Here is a 20735-nt window from a genome sequence, read left to right as displayed (position 1 = left end):
GAACAGATGGCCCTGAAGGGGTGGCTTGAAGCTACCCCTTCCAAAGATGGATTGGGGCTATGGCAAACACATACCATGGCCCCAATCTGCCTTGAACCCAGTTGAAAAAGGAGTGGATAAAATCCGCATCTTTTTTGATCAGGGAAAAGCTGGCTGTACAGGCCTCACCATTGCCAAATGGTGGTTTCATGACTCTTCAGCTGTATGTGGTGTGTAAAAGCCGTCCTGCCAGAGTGTCATGAAGCCATCCATGTCTGGGCAGCTGGGTGGCTTCAACCTGGCTTCCAAGCATCATCAGGACATGCGACATCTAAACATTGCATGCCAAATGAAGCCTGGAAGTGGGCTTTTTTTTTGGCCATCTGTTCCCACCCATAGTTTTCATTTCTCACACAACATAAGGTCTATCACCATTAGCAACCCCAAAGAGCAGCTATTATCTTAACGGGATCAAGCCAAGGCTCAAGCTCAAGAGCTGGGCTTCAGGTTCCTTCAGGTCAGTAAGCAGTAGAAAGTTGTTCTGGGTAATTTTCTCTTCACTGCTGTAATTTCTGAATGTCCTCATTATGAATAATGTCTTTGCATATCTCATTTGTCACCTATTTATATGAGATGAACCTTACTCAGTGAAAAACAATTTGTGACCTGGCAATGAACTTGGGGAGTATAGGGGACGAAATCCCCCTTCTTGTGTCTAATTTGGGAAATATGGGGGTGGAATTTACTAAGCCTGGCTGAGAGGCAAGTGATAGTGCACTCTCAGGGTGGGTGGGGTGCTACCCACAAATGAAAAATATAACCTACGAGAGATGTGGCTACCAAAACCATAGCTGTATCTAAATCTTCTTGGTCAAACTGCTGAAGCCAGGCACCAAGCTTCATACTCAGTTGTTCTACAGTAGGGATGGGAAGCCTTTTCTCTGTTAAGAGCTACATTGTCTCAGGAGTAATTTGTTAGGAGCCACATGTTGGGTGGAGCCACATAACTGTGATGGCTCCACCCAACAGAATCATGGGACTTACCATCATACTTAGAATTCTTTACCATTTCTCTAAGGGGGTGCACTGGAGAACTCTAAATAAGAGGGTACAAATCCAAGATTCTATAGATAAAGCAGTGATTGTTAAGATAATATCAAACTGATAATTGTGCATTGTGAATACAATTACAGACATAGCTCTACATAAATATAAACCAGAAAAGGGTGGGAGGGTAAAAAGATTTAATACATAGCAAGGGTTTAAACTGGATACTTTTCTAGATTCTTTTATTTGAATTAGTGATAGGTAAAATGTCCCTTAGGTTAACTCTGTTCTTAACTAACTAATTACTGTGGCATACACAAATTATCTAGAAGGATTCTCAGCTGCTATATTGGGTATAGGTGGGACTAGCGTCTATCCTCAAATTCCTACTCACTTATATGTCCTCCTTGAAATTTCAACACATTTTTATTTTGTCTAATCACTGTACAGAAGTCACAACCTAGGTAGAGCAATTGTGGTGCTATTCTTGTGCTATTCTGTCTATAATAAAGCCATTTGTAGAAGCCCTATGCTAGCCCCCCTTTAATTACTCATAGCTAATTAATTCACACACTGAGTTTTTGTGTTGTGTTGCCCAACATGTCAGATGATGCAAGGGCCCTGAGCATTCCATGAAGTGGGAAATATTTTACATCAGTTATATAAAAGAATGCTGCCTATGCTTCAGATAACTTAGGCCAGGGAAGTGTGCCAAGTTTGATCAGATAAATCAAGGGACTGTACACAGTTTCTTCACTTTCAAGACTTCATAGAGCAAAGTCCTGTGAGCTCATGGACTGTTCAGTTCTCTAGTGTTTTAAAAATCATCCATCACAGCCCTTAAGTAGTTGTGATTAGTTTCTTGAGCTTGAATAGAAAACCGATTTGGATGAAAAAAAATCCTTTTTTTCGAGGTAGGATCAGCTTGTTTGGTGGATCAGTGCAGCATTCTGTACAATTAAATAGATTTGTTTCTGTGTGTACCAAATAAAATAGGCTCATTGACTAAATATGAGGATATGCAGAACCCCCCTTTTTATTTCAAATTGGGGGGGAAAGTCTTCTTTTGGAAAGGCCAGTCGATACAATTTAGGACAATTTAGGAAAGTACAGTCTAGACACTTAAGTCACATAAGGCTGGCAAACTGGTATTCTGAAACATTACAAATTTAGCATCAATATTCTCCACAATTAGGTGTAATTGAGTCCTAGTTTGACTGTCAGAATAACTGTGCAAGTTCCTGTGAAGAAACTGATCCCTCTTTGATGTTACCTGTTAGAATGTATGGTGAATTTGTCTCAACACTGAAGTATGTAGATGTGTGATTTATGCACATATCAATCTTACCTCATCTCCCCCTGAAGCCAGTGTTGCAAATCTGGGGCACTGTCAAGAGAAAATGGAGTAAGAGGGATAATAATTTTATACAGAGGCTTAATGACAACACAACAAGATATAGCAGGAATTGGTAATTCTGCTTATATTGGAAGGAAGCTGTTTGTAAAGAAAAAATAGCAAGGCAAGTGCCAAAAATGCAACAAAATACACCATATAGGCAAAGAGAATCCAGAAAAAGAACAGGAGTATGGTCAAAATATCACATCTTATTAGGGAAAATGAAATAGAGAGACAAAATCATTCAGTCCAAAGTGAAGTACAGGCAGGTCAAAACAGGTAACTAATAAAGGGAATTCTACATTGGACACAAACCAACATGAGGCACATGATAAGCCAAGATGGGTAACTATCTAAGGTCTAGGGACCAAACACATATGTCACTGTTTCTTAGATTTTGTGTCTCTACATTTTTAAAGCTTATTATGCCTCCCTATGCTTTTAAGGGGACATGGAGAAGATATAATAATTTACAATTATTTTCTTTAAAACATAGAATTTAGTGAACAGTTATGCATAAATATTTTTATACATCCCTTGTTTGGATAACCACACAGAAAATTAAAAAAATTGTGAGCATTGAATCATAAATGTGTGATATTTCTCATATTGTTTGGGAAATGGATGTTAAATAATTTTTCATTAAAATTTATTAAAATAGAGCAAATTTTATTCTATGACAAATTTGTGTCATTGAGACTTGAAGACTGGTTGCAATTTCTTTGATGGCAATTTCGATTAAGAAATGTATAAATAGGTCAATAAATGGCCCTGTTTTACTCCCAATTTTGTATCTTGTCTCATTATTCCTGAGGTAGGGCAGCAATAGTTTATTACTGGATAACCAGTAAAACTCAGAAAGTTGTCAAGGTTTTTCTTTCAGAATGTTTGGACTTTCAGCTCACTACCAAATTGTTGAATTGTCATAATCAATGAGAATATCAGTAATTCATGGTCCAGTCTCCTACATTTCTACTCAGCGGTAAACCCAGTTGTACTCAATGGGATTCAGTCCCATGTATTATGCATAGGACTGTAGCTCTAGCTTTTTTGATTAAAAGCATAACACACAATCACACTGGTTCTTAGGTTTACCAAGTGAAATGTTTATATGCATGTATGAAAACTTGATACATACAAGTATAGTTCTGTATGATTTTTTCAAACTGTATGTGTAAAATATTTTATTATAAATCATTATATTTTGATCATGATTTACAATCCTTCTGCTTTATGGATTTTTGTTTGCTTTGCATAATTTATAGTTTCTTTATAAAGCACTTTTATTGGAATATTTTTCCTATTACAAAATAACAGTACATTAACCCATTACATCATTGAACAACATCACATTAAACCCCCATTTCAAATGTAGATAATTTGCTTTTACATCAATGGATTAAATCAGTAGAGATCTGTTTCATTGGAATTACATCAGAAAATGCATTTTTGAAAGTGTGTGTATATGTGTGTGTATGAGAGAGAGAGAGAGAATGGGATTATGTTTAGCAGGACTCCTGATACGGGATTATGATATGGGAGATAATGGTATTATGTTTAGCAGAACTATTCATATATATTTTACGTGTGTGCGTGTGTGTACTTTTAGAAGAAAAATGGAAGTTTACTGTCACTTTTTAAAGTCTAACAGTGCAAATGAAACTAATGTGATTACATTTAGTGTGTAGGCATGGGCCTGTATGTCTCACAAGGGCTTTCCTCCATTCATGCATTTCTAAAACTATAAAACATTTATTAGCTGCACTACCTGTGCAGTGTCCTTCATTTTAATCTTCAAGGCATTTCAGCAGAAGTGGCCATTAAGGAGAAGGTCTTCTGCCAAGTGACACTTCTGCTGGTGGGGTCAGCCTTAACATCTTAAAGACAGATGCTGTTAACAGAAAATTTGTCTGTTGTCAGAAAACTAAAAGTTGTATAAAGCTGTCTCACTTAACTTTCTTTCTGCGTGAAAATACTTCATTGTACTTCTTCTCTTTCCTTTTAGTCTAGTATTGGGGGGGGGGGGATTAATAAATACACACTTCAGCACTCAATATAACTGAGATCAATTTAGTATGCACCAACATGGAAATAAATAGGCCCTTTATAGCCATTAATAGAGGAGGATAATTGCTGGCATTAGTCACGGCATTTAATTCCACCAAAGTGGTAGTTGGGCATTTTGTTTTCCTCAGGTGACGAATTTCTGCAAGGCATTTTCAAGTTAAATGTCTCTGTTTTATATATGCATCTCTTCAGATGACAACAACAAAAAACAGCTACTTAAGGTGCATATATTGAAAATGGGTATTACACATATATTGACAATAGTTTGAAATATTTTGCTTGAAAATATGTTAAAATATTTCAGAGTACATGGTGTATGTATTAATAGGCTAGTCACAGAAAACAATGATGGGTCCTTTAGTACATGTGGAAGGACCATGACTACTCACATATTTACTGGTGTTAAGTGGACTGATTCTGCAATACATTGTATTGATTTTGTAATAGTTGTACTGGTTCCTGGAACTGTTTCACACTACACAGTTATAGCACTATTGTTCCACTTTACCTACCATGTTTTCATTCTGTGGAATCCTGTAGTCTGGTGAGGCATTACACAGTGTGGCATAATGGTTTGAGTGTTTGACTACAACTCTGGAGGCCAAGATGTGATTCCCAGCTTGGCCATAACAATCCCTGGGTGACCATGAGCAAGTCACATGCTTTCAACCTCAGGGATAGGCAATGACAAAACCTCTTCTGAACAAATATTGCAAGAAAATACCATGATGGGTTCACTTTAGGGTCACCATAAGTTAGAAACAACTTGAAAGCACACAACAACAAGAAGGCATTAGAATTAACTGAAGTCTAAATACTCCTCCTTAAATGGCAAATCCAAGGATTCTATAGGATGCAAATAAAGTGGAATTATAGTGATATAATTTTGTAGTGTAAAAGAGCTCTTGGTGTCTTTTCTAGTCCAACAGAAAGTGCTAGTTTTGACCTTTAGAGCTCTAAACTAGAGGTGACATGCATAGCTGTTCTGTATTATCTCAGGAAATCATGGTTTGAGAAGTGGAAGCCATTTCTGAGAGCTTTGGTGCTGAGTATTTCTGCTGCTTGGGAGCTCAACTCCCCTGAAACAGTGCAAAAAGGCTAAATCATGGTGCCTGGAGTGGGCCAAGAACTTTGGATTTTTTGGTTGAATTCTGTAGTGGATGTCAGAGTAGGATTGCCAGATTGAAAACTGGAGGCAACTCCTGTTCCTTCTGTGGTCAAGGAGAAGCGGGAATTTCAACAGGTGTTTCTTGTTACTGGGTTGCATGATAAGTCACACCTGCTACTATTTTGTCATTTTCTCAACCATTAAAGGTACAATACCTATTTCCAGTTTTCCACCTGGCAATCTTTTTTAGAGGTTGGATTGCTTTTGGACCATGTAAGGGATTCATAGGAGCCTTCAAAGGGTCTCATGCGACCCACAGGCTAGACAAAGATTCTATCTCTGATCTAAAGATCTTGAGGCAGGTTTTGTGAAAGAGCACCTGCACCCCAGTGAAAGTGTCCATACCTTCAAATTGGTTATACTCATGCACTTTGGGCAGGGACTTTTGGGGAAGTCATATTCTCTCAGCCTCAAAGAATGGCAATGACAAAGCCCCTCTGAAGAAGTTGCCAACAAAACCACATGATAGGTTTAATTTAGGTTCACTATAGGTTGGAAACAATTTGAAGACAAACAACAACATCCTATTCCATGGAGCTTCCTGCTACATTGCATAGAACAGGGTTGGCCTATTAAATATTTGCATTCAAAAAACTTTACAATCACTTTTCTTCCAGTAACATTTAATTTATATGCTTCTATTAGACATGTTGCTGATCTCCTCCTCTGAACTGGATTATATTTCATGCTGCTGGCTTCTTTTGGTGTTAATTAATTAAGTAATTTGGAATGTTGCTAGAATACAATGCTATTATACTTTTTAAATTGTTGCACACCAATTTGAAAATAACCACCCATAAATATTTTATATAAATGATTAGAGGAAAATACCAAAAACAAGCACATCCCCAAGAATCGTAGATCATGTTATATATAGGCACAAAGTTAGTAAATGTGACTATAGTAAAAGCCATCAGCTCTCAACAGTTGAGTTAAACTAACCCCTTCCTTTTTTAAGGGAATGATTCCTTTGATCATGATTTCATAGGCCTTTCTATAGTGAAAAACGTCTTTTTCAGCATAGAAGAAAAACTTAAATACTTGGGTTGTTCTCAGAAGAGAAGATTGCATTAATTGGCATAACTGTCTAACATAGGCAACCTGAATGTATGTGGCAGAGTGCCTTGGGAAGAAAATAAAGGTATATGTGATTAAAGATTAAACTGAAAGAAAAGGCAGGAAAATCTAGGCTATACATAAATTTATCGAGTGATTTAGAAACTTGCATTCTCTGAAGCGAAATGTGGGTATAAATACTATATGCAGTTGGAAATCTGTATATCCATGAACTTGTAATGCAATCTTCTTTTAAAATGAAAACTGATTAATTTTTTTTAAATGTTTACAGAAAAGCATGCACATTTTAAAAATCATTCACAAATATCCTTTAGACAATATGTCCTTTAGACATATGCATACATTGGAAAAATGCATAAAAGAATGTGAACATACTGGGAAAAATGCATAGAAATGCATGCAAATTTCCATATGACAAGCCCCCTCCCCCAAAAAAACCCAAAACAAAAATCGAGGTCTGAATCCTATTGACATTCCCAGATATTATAGTCCACTAAATCAATGAGATTTGCACAAATCTTGATTCACTGAGAGGTTATGCAGACTGCCCCTAAGGGGTGACTTGCAGCTGCCTCCAGCTGTGCCAGATCAGGGCCGCAGCAACCACAAACTCAGATTGGGACCAAACTCAGGCGGGTTACAGACCGCCTATTTGGGGCGGGCTGCACCCGCCCCTTTCCCCAGGGTATCGGGGCCTCAGCGTCCAGAGCGGCAGCCACTGAGGCCTCGATCCGCCGCTTTCCAGGCTGCGGGGAAGCGGCAAAAGGCCCCTTCTCCGCAGCCTGGAAAGGGGTGTCCTTGGGGCTTCAAGCCCCAAGGACACCCCGCGGTGGCAGGGAGGAGGAGAAAGGGGCCGCTTGGCCCCTTTCTACTTTGGTCCGCTGGGTACAGCCGTGTGAAGGCTGAGCCCAGCGGACCAAATCAGGAAGGAGCTCCGAAACGGAGCTCCTTCCTGCTCCGCGCTAAGGGCGCACTAAATGCCCTGGTACGGAGCGAGGACGTCACATCCGCGCTGCCCTGTATAGAGGCAGCATAGTCGTGACGTCCTCATGGCGGCGGCCGTGTGGAACGGCCACTGCCATTTTGTGCGCGCAGAGCGCGCACTAGGGTTAGGGGGTGCGGAAGCACCGCCCCTTTCTAACCCTAGTACGTGCTCTGCGCGTACTTTCCTGCCCGTTTGTAATGGGCCTCAGTTATACCCAATTGTTACACGTATGAGATTATTGTTTCCAAACTGTTACACTTCCCAGATTTCTGCTACAGAAACTTCATCACGTTTCATTTGTAAATCAATTTAAACAGCATCATGGCCTTTATTTGACATACAAAGGATGGATGAGAGGTTACCAATTCCTGAAACAAGATCCTTCCAAAGAGGTAATTCTGAAAAACAATTTCTTTTGAATGCAATTGCACAATGCTGAAAGTGGAACAAACTATTTATCTGGACCTGAAAATGAAGAAAAATCACAGGTAATTTTAAATCTGTTAATTTAATTTTAAATCTGTTGATTTAACTAAATGAGGCCACCTTGCCTCATATTTAATTGAAGGAGTGCAAGATCAAGGTTTTCTTTTCTGCTTCATTTCCTTCACATTTCTTCTGCATGAGAAAGAGAGAGCATGCTTCACAGACTTTGTTTCTTTCCTTCATATTCAAAAGCCACTGAAAGGAAATCTGAAGGGTTAGCTGTTTGCCAAAACACCTCCCTTTGCTAAAACTAACAGTGTTTCATCTGCTCTGAACCTGCAGTGTTCACCTGACACAGGTTAACCCTCACAGATCTCATCATACAGGATAAGGTAGGCAGCACACTCAATTGTGAGCAGAGTCACAAAGCTGGAGGTGCAATGACAGAATATTTAGGTGGGTAATGAGCAGTGCCAAATGAATTAATATGGAGACTGGGACGATTAATATTCACAGTAGAAAGAACTCTCCCATTCTTTCAGAGGCAAAGACAATTAGAATCCTTGGCATTTACTTTTGCGTTTCAATTTAATAACAGTGTAATTGGTTTAATCCATTCTTGAGGACATACATTATGTGTAACTGGTGCCCTGAGCCTATGGAATTAAATTTAGTTCACCATTCAAGGTCTGAGAAAATATCTATTGCTAATTAAAGTCCTGTATTGCACTAGCCAGTATGTTTAAGGGTGGCTGCCCACAAAGGGAAATATGACCCTTGTATTTTAGCTAACAAGCTGAGAAAATATGGGCCAGCATCCCAAGAATTATAAAATAAGTTCCACAAACGTACACAGTATGCCACTCCAATATGTCAAATATAAAAACATTAGCTATATACCCTTCAACATTTCATAAATGAAAATTGAAACATACTTGGCCACACAATGTAAGAAAGTGGTCAAGATGGCAAAAGGTATCAATGAGGAAGAACATGCAAACTAAGAAAGGCTGCAAAAGCTTGCTTTTGTTTGAGCCTACCAAACCCTTCCTGTCTTCTTTGCTGAGTTGATTGAGTGCAAGCTATTTTTGCACTTTGAACTCAGTTTTCAACAATTGAAATAAGCTGAGGAAAATGGTGGGAGGAGGGGAGATAAATGGGAACACTTTAAAAACAGCTGGAAAAAAAGGGTGACAGAGAACTAACTGGGACTGTTCCTACTGAATCAGGACAATTGAAGGGTATGCAGATGTGTCTTTTCTCATATTGCCATTCCTCCCCACAAATGCCACTGTGAGCCGGTGGCACACAAAGAAAGGTATGCACTATGTTATGGGGCAGTATCATACAGCACAGGGGGGAAGACCTTTTCCCTTGTGCACTACTCTTCATCTTATGGGCTTGAAGACATGCCTGGGGGTTGGGAGGATGCAGGAAGAAGAAGCCCAACCATCACAGCAGCTGGGGGCTTGGGAAGCATTTGGCAAGAAGGGAGCAGCATCCCGGAAGAGAAAGAGGCAGTCAAGCAAGGAAACAGAGGGGGTGGGGTTAAGAGAAGAGAAGAAATGAGAGAAGAGGACAAAAGGGATGGAAAGAAAGGTGGGGGGGGGGGAAGATGTGGAGCTGGAAGTGACCATGAGAATGAAGCAGGAGACAGAGAGAAGGCATTCTTAATTGAGCAAAGAGGTGCTTGGAAGGTGATTTGAAGGTGATTCTCCAGCAGAGATGAGAGAGGCGGTTGGAGTTTGGGACTGGAGACTGAAGGGGGCATGGAAGGAGGTAGATGGTGTTGAGGGAGAGCATAGCCTCCCACAGGAAGAAAACCCATCTCTCCTTAGCCTAGAGAGGCAGAGGATGGGGATACCAGGCCCCAGGAGACAGGACGTGGATTCCAGCAGCCTGACCCCAAAGGTAAGAGATCCCGAGGATGTAGGGTGTGACATAAAGAGAAGAATGAATGGGGAGCTCTGGAAAAGCCTCTAAAGTGGGACTGGATGTAACTCGCTGTCAGTTAAGGGTAGAGGAATATGTTGCTTAAAAACCCTAAAGGGAAGGGCTTTTCTCTGAAAAGGAGTTATTGACCTTATATTTTTCTATTAAGACTAGCTGGTGTTTGTTTGTGAATAAAATACTCTTCAGTTATAAGATTGCATAGTCTTCTATACCTTTGAGATGAAAATTCATGACCAGATTGGCAGGAACCCCACATACCTAAGTACACTTCTTATTTCCAGAAAGTCAAAACCAGAGTTTAGAAATGTTACTTTTTTATTGCAACTTTAGGAATCCTCATGACCAAGCTAAATTGGGGGGGGGGGGGGAAACCTTTATAGGCTGTGTTCAAAATAGGGTTGTCAGGGCACAAATGCTGGATCCGTTCATAGGGATGTGAAGAACATTTTTTAAAAATAAAAAAATGGTTTTAAAAAACCTAGTTTTTTGAGTGTCGAGGGACTCTGATGAGAAGAATCCTGGACTGATGAGAATGATCACAGTTTGGGAGATAGGGGCTGTGCAGATGCAACATTAAGGCCAGACTCAGGGCATGACATCCATATGCTTGACACCCTGACTCCGCCCCATGATACTGTCACAGTGCACAACATCACAGCACTCTTCTGTTACTGCGTTTACCCAACACAGAGCCAAAGGAGCACCTTAAAGTCATTACGCCCTTTCCAGAGCACAAAAGGAGTCACTTTTGCAGCTTCTTTTTGCACCCTGGAAAGGCCAGATCAGGGCCGCATTGTGTGGTTGCTGCGGCCCTGATCCAGTGCAGCTGAAGCGGCTGCAGGTTGCCTTTAGTGGTGGTCTGCACAGCCTCTTATTCTGAAAAAAAAAAAAAGATCCAACCTGTTTGTTTTGCAAGGGAAACATCATTTTTGTTCAGGAAGCAGCATTTTCTGCCCAGGGATTAATATTTCTGCATTTAAATATTATTTTTCATGCAGAAAATGCTATTTTCTTTGTTTTAAAAAGTGAATTTTAAACAGAATAAGTCCTGAATTGCAAAGAGCCTTCAAAACTGTGGGGTTTTCAAATACTTTGTTCCAGTAGAAAGAAAAAAGCTGAAATTATTCAATACAACTTTTCAGAAGAACATATATCCCTGTCCACTCATTCCAAGTTTTTCTCCCAACCACACCTTTGAAAATTTATCATTTTGATTACAACATCAAGGAAAGCCTCTGCTGACTGAGGTATTGTGAAGCTGTTCTATAAAGAAACAATATTTCTAAGCAGTTCTGCCAAAAAGAAATTAGTATCCAAAAAGTTCCATTACTGAAGGTAATTAGTTGCTTTGATATTCACTCAGGTTTAAGCCATGTGCTTTCTCTAGGTGATCCTCCCATCAGAGTAAGGAATATAGATAGCATTGGTTGCCAGACTGGCTTCCCATAAAGTGGATTGTTGTTCCACTTGCATGACAGATTTGCATAAAGCCAAAATAATGAGTCTTTCAAGGATTTGGCCCTTAATACCTGTGTTTCCTGACATTTGGGAACATGGAAAACCCATAACACAGTATACTAAACCATGTAGGTTTTTGTTAATTGAACACAATGAATCTGACCTCTAAATAGTGATGTGGATATTGTTTTGTTGCATAGGGAATCACTGAGAAATGTCTTTCAGATTATGAAATGTTAATGTCAGTTGTTTTGGTCTGGTCCCTGATTCTGGCATCCAGAAAAAAACAACTAGCTTACTGGTACACATTGAGGCATAAACAAAATATCCTGGCTAAATGCATAATTATGAAGGATCCTCCTAAGAGGTTTGTTCTTCATTATGCATTTATTCAGATTCAATGTGGTGATGAACTCAACAGAGTGCAAGGGATTCCATTCCAGGTCACTGAGCAAGATCAGAAACCCAACTTCAAAGTAAGGACAGATGGTTTCAGTAGGACCTTCTTATAAAAGTTTGGGGACTATACCTATAGATAATACATGTTAACTGTGAATTCTTAGTAGCAAAACCCATTTTTAACAATCAAACAGCTTCATTTATATACCGATGCATACTGAACTAACAGTGTCTAAGCAGTTTACAACTGTAAGCTAATTGCCCCCAAAATGCTGAGTACTCATTTTAGCGACCTCGGAAGGATGCAAGCCTGAGTCAAGCTTGAGCCTTTTCGCTGATATTGAACTTGCAACCTTGTGGTTTTGAGTGAGTGGCTCCAGTACAGGCATTTAATCACTGCGCCAACAGGGCTCAAGAATGAGATATACCTTTTCTCAGGCTGCATCTGCATTGAAGAAATAATCAAGTCTGACATCACTTTCACTGCCATGGATCAATGTTATCTAATTCTTGAATTTGTAGTTTTGTGAGATATATAGCCTTCTCTGTTAGACAACTCTAGTTCTGCAACAAACTACACTTCCCAAAATTCTATGGCATTGAGCCATGGCAGTAAAAATGACATCAAACATGATTATTTCTCTATTGTGAATACAGCTTCAGAGAGCTTGGAATGTTTGGAATTCAAAATTAATATTAAATGTTGAAAACACAAAAATGAACTAGACATTGTAAAGATCAATAATTATAATAATTTAATCAGTTAAGTTATTGTTAATTATCTAATTGATCAATGTATTAGTATGGGTTTACAGAAAATGGCTTGGAAGTTGTCTGATTAGCTTCATCAAAAGTGCTCCCTTTGTCCTTTTAAAGTTGCATGCCTCCAGCTTTCTCCACAAGGATGACAAAGGGGCTGTGTAGAGAGTCCTGAGGGGGTGGTCTCCAGCCACCCTTTTTACAGGCAGATTGGGGCTGCAGCCCCATTATGTTCTTTCCAGGCTGCAAAAAAGAGCCACAAAAAGTGACTCCTTTTTGCATCCTGCAAAGGGTGTGATAGCCACAGCTCCATTGCTTTATGGTACTCCTTCAATACTGCATCATGCGAATGAAGTGCCAGAGGAGTGCCTTGATGCCATGCACCATGTGGTCAGGGCATGCATCATATGGATACTATGACCCACTCCACCCCCAACCCAGCCTTTAAGGCTGGTCAACACAAGGCCAAAGAATATGTTGCTGCTTGGGAATGGTGGAAATCAAACAAATCTAGGGACTGCCAGACTGGGAAAAGGTATTTATAAGCACAGTTGTAAGAATATTTTATAACCTTTTTGATTCAGTTTTCAACTTATCTACATCTCTCTTTTCCTTCCTCCTCCACTAATATGTATACTTTCCTCACTTTTCAAATGTGTTTTTATTAAAACAATTAATTAGTTATTTATTTCATTTAGCAGACACTGGTCTACCACAAGTACAACACTAAGTGAACATTTATAAAAACCAGTCACTGAATCAAAAATAGAAAATTCTTTATCAGAAATAGTTTGAGAAGAACTATTATCAAGAACAAAGGCCAGTAGCTGAGCACATGGTTTGCATGCAGGAGACAGGAATGCCAAATAGTTTGTGGCATCTCCAGCTTAAAAGATCACATACTTGCAGTCCATTATTCTCTACACCTTCAAACATTACATGATATTTGATATTTACTTTCTTACCTTTATACTTGTTTAGATCTCTTAACCATGTATTGTGAAACAAAACAGTATTTCTCCTCATTCATTTTGAATGAATGTATCTTGGACTTAAAACTGAATTGACTGGTGTGCAAAGAAAGAAAAGTAGACTTAAGAATTTCTCTATCTGTGGGAAATAGGATTACATTCAGCCCTTCTTATACACAGATTTTTAATACATGGAAAATGTTTTTTAAAAAGTATAAATTTCAAATATCAAACCTTGATTTTCCATTTTTTATAAGGGACACCATTTTGCTATGTCATTATATTTAATGGGACTTGAGCATCCATGGATTTTGTTATCCACGGGGGATCTTGGAACCAAACCCCAGCATATAACAAAGGTCCCCTGTATTAGAAGTGGATGGACAATTATATCTTGCTTACCTTAAAATAAGTGTCATTTAATCTTACTTAGAAGATTTATTAGTGAGTATTTTTTCATGGAAGATATTTTAAAAAGATAGTAGAATATCAACCTAGATAGTTTTATCTTTTTGCTCTAACCTTACCAAAGCATGTAATCAGACCCATTGAAGAAGGAGGTGGATAAAGGCCTAATAGAAAGGAGGGGAGAAGCCAAAAGAGAAAGAAATGGGATGAGAGCTTTGAAGAAAACATTGTTTTTTTTACATAACTATCCAAGAGCCTAGTGTTGCACATTAGCCCCACTGCCTGAACTGTCAAAATGGTCTTAGGTGAAACTGATGGAATCTCCCATCATTCATGACTTGGTAAGATAAATTTAATATTTCATGCTTGCTGTAACAACCTTGAGGTTATTTTAATACCTCAAGTGCTCTACACATCCTGTATGACATATCCTGAACCTGGCATTGTCAAATATTCAGGTGGAAGGTTTGGAATGCTCTTCTTTCTGAAATGTTTTGAAAAGATACAAAAATAGACTAACATTATTTAAAAATGTATGTAGACAAATGCTCATAATGAATCAGATTTTAAAAGTAACTATTTAGAGTGTAAAACACCTTGCAATGTCATGTGATTAATTTTTAAAAAATAAAAATTAGTACATAGACTCAGATCAATATAAAGAGAGTAGCAAGATACAGTGTCTGCAAGATACAATGAGTTGTTTAACCAATGGTCAATTTGTTTGTTTGTTTTTCTACGGTGGGCTTCATGAAAGAAACCAATCTCATTAATTGTAGTGGATATTACCACGATCTGTTTGTTATATATGAAAATGAGAGAAAGAAGGGTAATAAAAGATGGATCTATTAGTCCATCTCTCAGTCAGAAGACAAGTGTTTGTAGAGCAGAGAACACTGTGGAGTGGGGAATGAACCCCAATTATACTGTTAGATCTGCCAACAAGAAGAAAAAGAAGAAGAAGAGAAGCCATTCCCAGAAGGTTGGTTTTTCCTTTAACAAATGTATTGGGATGAATAGAGACACTCCTGCAAATTGTTTCAAATCATTCTAAAGACATCAAACATCAGATAGGAAGTTGTATTGCACTGTCAATTGAGAGCCATATAAATATACAGAGGTAAAATTCACATTCTATTTGAAATGTAATGACTTTGTCAGTATAATGATTCAAAACTATGTTGTCATTGATCATAAAAAGTTTGATATAACAAAGACCATTAGATGACATTTATGTTGTTTTTACTTATATGACACTGTATAACTCTGGTTTTCATTTCAATGTCAGTTTTGTTTAATCACTTTTTACCAAGTTCAGTGTATGCACAAACTATAGGAAAGTCTGTTCTGGAGGCAGGGTAAAAAGTGCACCCTTTTCTCTAGCTAGGTGTCAGAACTCAAATAAATCATAAGAACTCCCTACCTACAGTCTGACACCCACCTGAAAAATGTAGATAGTAGCACTATCTGATGTACTATCTCTTCTCTTTCTCCCCCAACACTGGGCATGACAAAAGTTGTTGAACTGGAATTGGCACAAAATTGGCACACAAACACATATGACAATACACATAGAATAAATGCTAACATTTGTTGATGTATCTTTTAAGTATGTATCACTTAACAAAATTGCTGATAATTTATTCACAGAAGGGATATTATTGACTGTGTCTCTATACCACCCTCATTGATGAATAAACCCTGTAAATTATGAAGGTCAGTTCCGACTACAAGGTTTGCACTTCATGAAGCAGATAATGATGACCTCTAGAGTTCATTGTTTTGTTCTTATAAAAGAAGAGAGACCAAGAAGCTGGAGTGGAGATAGGTTTAACAAGAGAATATGGAAATGCAGAAACCCTTAAGAAGATTCAAACTTTCTTTTGAAATACAGGCTGTGTGCTTCTTAGAGGGAAATTGTACACAAAACATTTTAGATCATAAGATGCATCCATTCCATGCAAAGAAAGCATGCACTGATAAGATACAAGTTTCAAATGGAAAGCAATATATCTATATTGTCACAGTTTGTGAACAAAAAACAAAACCAAGTCCCCTAGTGAAATGTATATACCATGCACAGAAGAGCAAACATGGTGTTGTGGTTTGAGTGCTGGACCCAGAGCCTATATACCAGGGTTAAAATCCCAATTTAGCTATCAAAACCCACTGGGTGACCCTGGCTAAGTGACATCCTCTCAGTCTCTGAAGAAGGCAATGACAGAACCTCCTCTGAATGAATCTTGTCAAGAAAATCCCATGATAGATTCTCCCTATATTAGACAAGACTTGGTTCCTCCTACTCCTTCTTTGGCAGGGCTGGTATGGTTTTGGGTGCACTATCCCAAAAAAATCTGGCCAGTATTTTCCCCTCCTTATTCTAGGCAAAATAAAATACTCATTTTTATTTCTTCTTCTTTGTTATCTGCTTAATAATAAGCATGTTAAATGACCCAAAGATAACAGAAGTAGTATTTAAATTTGTTAACTTATACTAAATGTAATCATTTAACTATAACAGTAGTATGCTCTGCAATAGCCAATTTGGAACAAAAATTATAATTTATTTACTAACACAAAGTTAAATTGGTTTTTTGTGGGTTTTTCAGGTAAAATTCTCTTTCACCTATAAAAATAGATAAATTTACCTTTTTATACATTCCTTATTACTAAGTATTCTATCTTACAGTGACAACAATAATCAATTTTTGGTAATTTTTCATTCTGTCCATAGCTGGGGAATCTAAGGACTTATGGTTGTCATGCTTTTGAATGTGTTTGTATATAAGTGCTTATTAATTGCTTTTCTTGCTGCAGCTAGATTCCTCACTCTCTTACCCTTTCTGCTTCACCAGCATTAATATTTTGTGATACATTGATTTATTCCATTTAAGTAACTTCTGCTATGAAAGACTCCATATAGGATTGCAGCCTAAAATTTTAGATCTGTTGGGATAATGATGAATGTTTCTCATTTTCTCCATACCCAACCAACCAACCATGCTGCACACTTTACCTTTAGCAAAAGCATGTTCCTCAAATAGGATTTTTAAAATGCATTATCTTTTTCAGAGGAACATGATCAGCATTTGGCCAATTATTTTATTCAGTCCATATGTTTTGGATGGAGAGTGCCATCATTTAAAATCTTCCTTTAAACAGTCAGTTATATGAGTAAGCAAATATTTTGACATCTTAGCACTGTGTTGTGAGTGCCTAGCATTCTATTGTTCAACAGTGAGTGACTTAAAGCAAATAAGCAAGCAAAACCAACAGAATAGATGCCATGAATATCATTGACTGAATTTGGACATCATCCTGAAGCAGAGTTAAGCAAAGTATGGACCACAAGCCACTTGTACCATCCTCCTGGGGCTTCAGTATGAGAATGAGTTGCAACACATTATGTTTCTGGGGAAGTGAAGAACACTCATTAATATTTGCATAAATATCTTAGTGAAATCAAGTATGTGCCAACATTTGAAACACAACAACAAAGAAAAGGAGGCAAGCTACACAATTCTTTGCACTTGTGATAGCATTGGGTAAAATTCATTTGTATAAAAATATCCATAATATGTTTTTGAGCATAAAACATGCATTTTGGTTAAAGTACACTGTGCCAGAATATTTTTGTGCCCATAAAATACATGTAAGAAAATTGCATATCTTTTTCCTCTATAGGAACCCATGCAATTATGCAAATCACATAAATCATACACAAATGGCACCATTTTCCACAGATACAAAGATTTCTGCACAGCACAACTATGTGTAGTTTTCTAGCATGAATTTCCTATGCAATAAACAAAAAACAATGCAAAGCAATATTTTCATGCAGGAATCAGTGTATCATGTGCAAAATACAAATTCTTCTCCCAATCATATTTTATGCACTTGAAAAACACAAATTGTTGTGCATTTTCCCCAGAGAAGTCTTCTTATTTTAGTAGAACTTGAACATTGAGCAGAAAACCTTGTATTTTCATAGAGTAGAAACAAAATTCCTGAATTTGTTCATCCTTGCATACAGGGATGAAATACGCAAATATTTACATTTGGTGTCCACCCTTCTGCTCTTGTATGGCTGAAAGAAAAAGTTTGGAAGTGTTCAGGAGTGATGTAAAATCCTGGCTTTATTTTTCTACAACCCGAAGGAAATGGGAAACTTTAATTGCTGTTCTCGGCTGCTCCGTGAAGTGAGATAATTTCATTGGCTCATCTTGCCCAAGTAAGCTCTGACCCATTTATTTTTTAAAAAAACATCCTGAATAGGGGAACATATGTTCAAATTATACTGAGTAAGGCTATTTGCATGACTAAACACAGAGCATCTTCCTTGTTATAAAGGAGTTTTATGGAGAGCTTTATTATTTCATGGTTTATGGGCCTTTAAGAGCCCTTTAAAAGCCCCCATAGCATGCCTAGGGATGATTGGCTCATTACAAAACTTGGCAATGCATGTTGCTCCTGCATAGCCCTTCTCATACAGCCCCACCTCCAGCCCCTTGTCCTGGCCAAAGCAACTGTTTCTCCTCCCCTTCTCCCTTTACAAAAACAAACTACAAGGCAAAAAATGAGGCAGAACCCAAAACAGAGTTGGGCAATATTCATGAACTGCAAGTTCCAAAGTACATTTGGAGGGCCACAAGATGCCCACTTTTGCTTAAATACAGTTTTAAAAGATAACATTTAAACCACTTGAATCCCTCCTGAAGTAAGGACATGGAAAAGTGTAAATTTGGAATGGGGAAAGTGCACAATTCCAGATGTTGGACTGCAGCTCTCAACATTACTGACCTATGGATAAAGCTGGTTTGGGTGCCTGCTGGGAGTTGCAGTCAATCAGCATCTGGAGAAGAGTTCAGGGAGCAAAAGACAGCTGCGTGTTTTAAAGCATGATGAGTCCCTGCCTCTCCCCCCATAGAAAAATGTGAGGGAGAGATGAACATGACAAGAGATATTGGGAGTTTTCTGAGTCAGATTTCTTCAGAGGATTATTTCCACCATTGTTTTTTTCTGAGGCTGAGAAAGTGTGACTTCTCCAAAGTCAACTAGGGCCAAAACAGACAGCCCAAAAAGGGTGGCATCACACTCTCCCTTTGAGCACTGGATTGGAGCCGCAGAAACCACATGCCGTGGCTCTGATCCAGCGTTTTTCAAACCTGAAATGAAATAGAAAAATGCTGCTCCTTTTTGGGGTGGAAAAAGGGCACCCTTGCCACCTCAGCTTTTTGGCATTTCAGTGGCATGGTGCAGGTAAACACTGCCTTGCTGAAATATTGTGAAGCCACTGCACATGCAGTCAGCTATGTGCCTTCCTGGTGGCATGGGGGCATCATCAGAGCATGCGGCATTTAAACACTGTGCTGCCCCCAAACTGATCCTTACGACCGGCCTGTTTTGCTCCCTAGTGGGTTTCCATAACTGAATGAGGCTTTAAACCATGGTCTTCAGAGTTGCAGTCCAACACACTTAATTGGGAGTAAATCCTATTAAACTCAGGTTAGCATGTGTAGGATTGTTATCACCTTATTTTACACTAAGATGTGGAATGTACATCCTATTAGTGTGATCCGAACTTGCTTGTAAATGTAACTATTTAAGACATGACTCTTGGATTAATTTGTCCTTCTAATGGGGTTTTCTTCACAAGATTAGTTCAGAGGGGGGTTGCCTTTACCTTCTTCTGAAGCTGAGAGAAAGTGATTTTTCCAGGATGCCCTGATTCCCATTACAGTATACAATCCTAAAAAGGTGTATTCAGAAGTAAGCAAAGTCCAGAGGTTTTATCCCATCATGCAGCAAGATTTTTGTAATGTTTACTCACAAGTAAAGCCTGTGGTTAGATTTATTTTGATGCAAATGGGACTATTAACTACACATCTTTCCAGTTCAGTACTTTCCAGACAGCACTAAGGGAAGTAAAAGAGAATTGCTTTATTTTATTTCTTTGTCACAGCTTGTGTCATCATCCAAACTGACAGTTGGTATTGACATTAATGATGGTTTGCAGAAATGGAATTAAAAGCTTTTAAACTTTTCCACATGGAGAAAAAAAAGAAGGGGGCTTGTACATATTCTGTCCTTGCCTTGGCTTATTCGTATCATGTTCAAACAAGTATGGGCATCTTGATTCTCTCCAGATATAACTGTACTGCAGCATTTATGAGCTTGCACAATTGACTCTGCCATCTAGGACTTTTCTATCCTTCTTGTGCTACACTGCATACTGCAATTTAGCATGACTGCATCCAAAATTATTCATCTTTATATAAAGATTAAGGGAAATAATAGTACTACACTATTCTACTTGGTCAGAACTTACCTGGAACGTTATGTTCAAGAAGGATACATGTCAAGAAGATGGTCACCAATATGGTAAAGGTCTGGAAATCAAGTCATATGTGGACCATCTTGGAAGGCCTGGTATGTTTAGCTTGGAAAAGATAAGAATGAGAGAGTATCTTCAGGACCGCCTCCTTCCATATAATCCTCCCCTCACACTTAGATCCTCGGGGAAAGATTTGTTACAGCCTTGTAAAACAAGGCTGTCTACGACCTCCCAGAGGACCTTCTCAGCTATTGTGCCCAGATTGTGGAATGGCCTGACGGACGAGATCCATCATATTACCACTCTAA

The sequence above is a fragment of the Sceloporus undulatus genome, chromosome 3 (genome assembly GCF_019175285.1).
Source record: "Sceloporus undulatus isolate JIND9_A2432 ecotype Alabama chromosome 3, SceUnd_v1.1, whole genome shotgun sequence".
Classification (NCBI taxonomy): Eukaryota; Metazoa; Chordata; class Lepidosauria; order Squamata; family Phrynosomatidae; genus Sceloporus; species Sceloporus undulatus.
The sequence above is the reverse complement of the archived record's forward strand: the minus strand, read 5'-3'. Positions refer to the sequence as shown.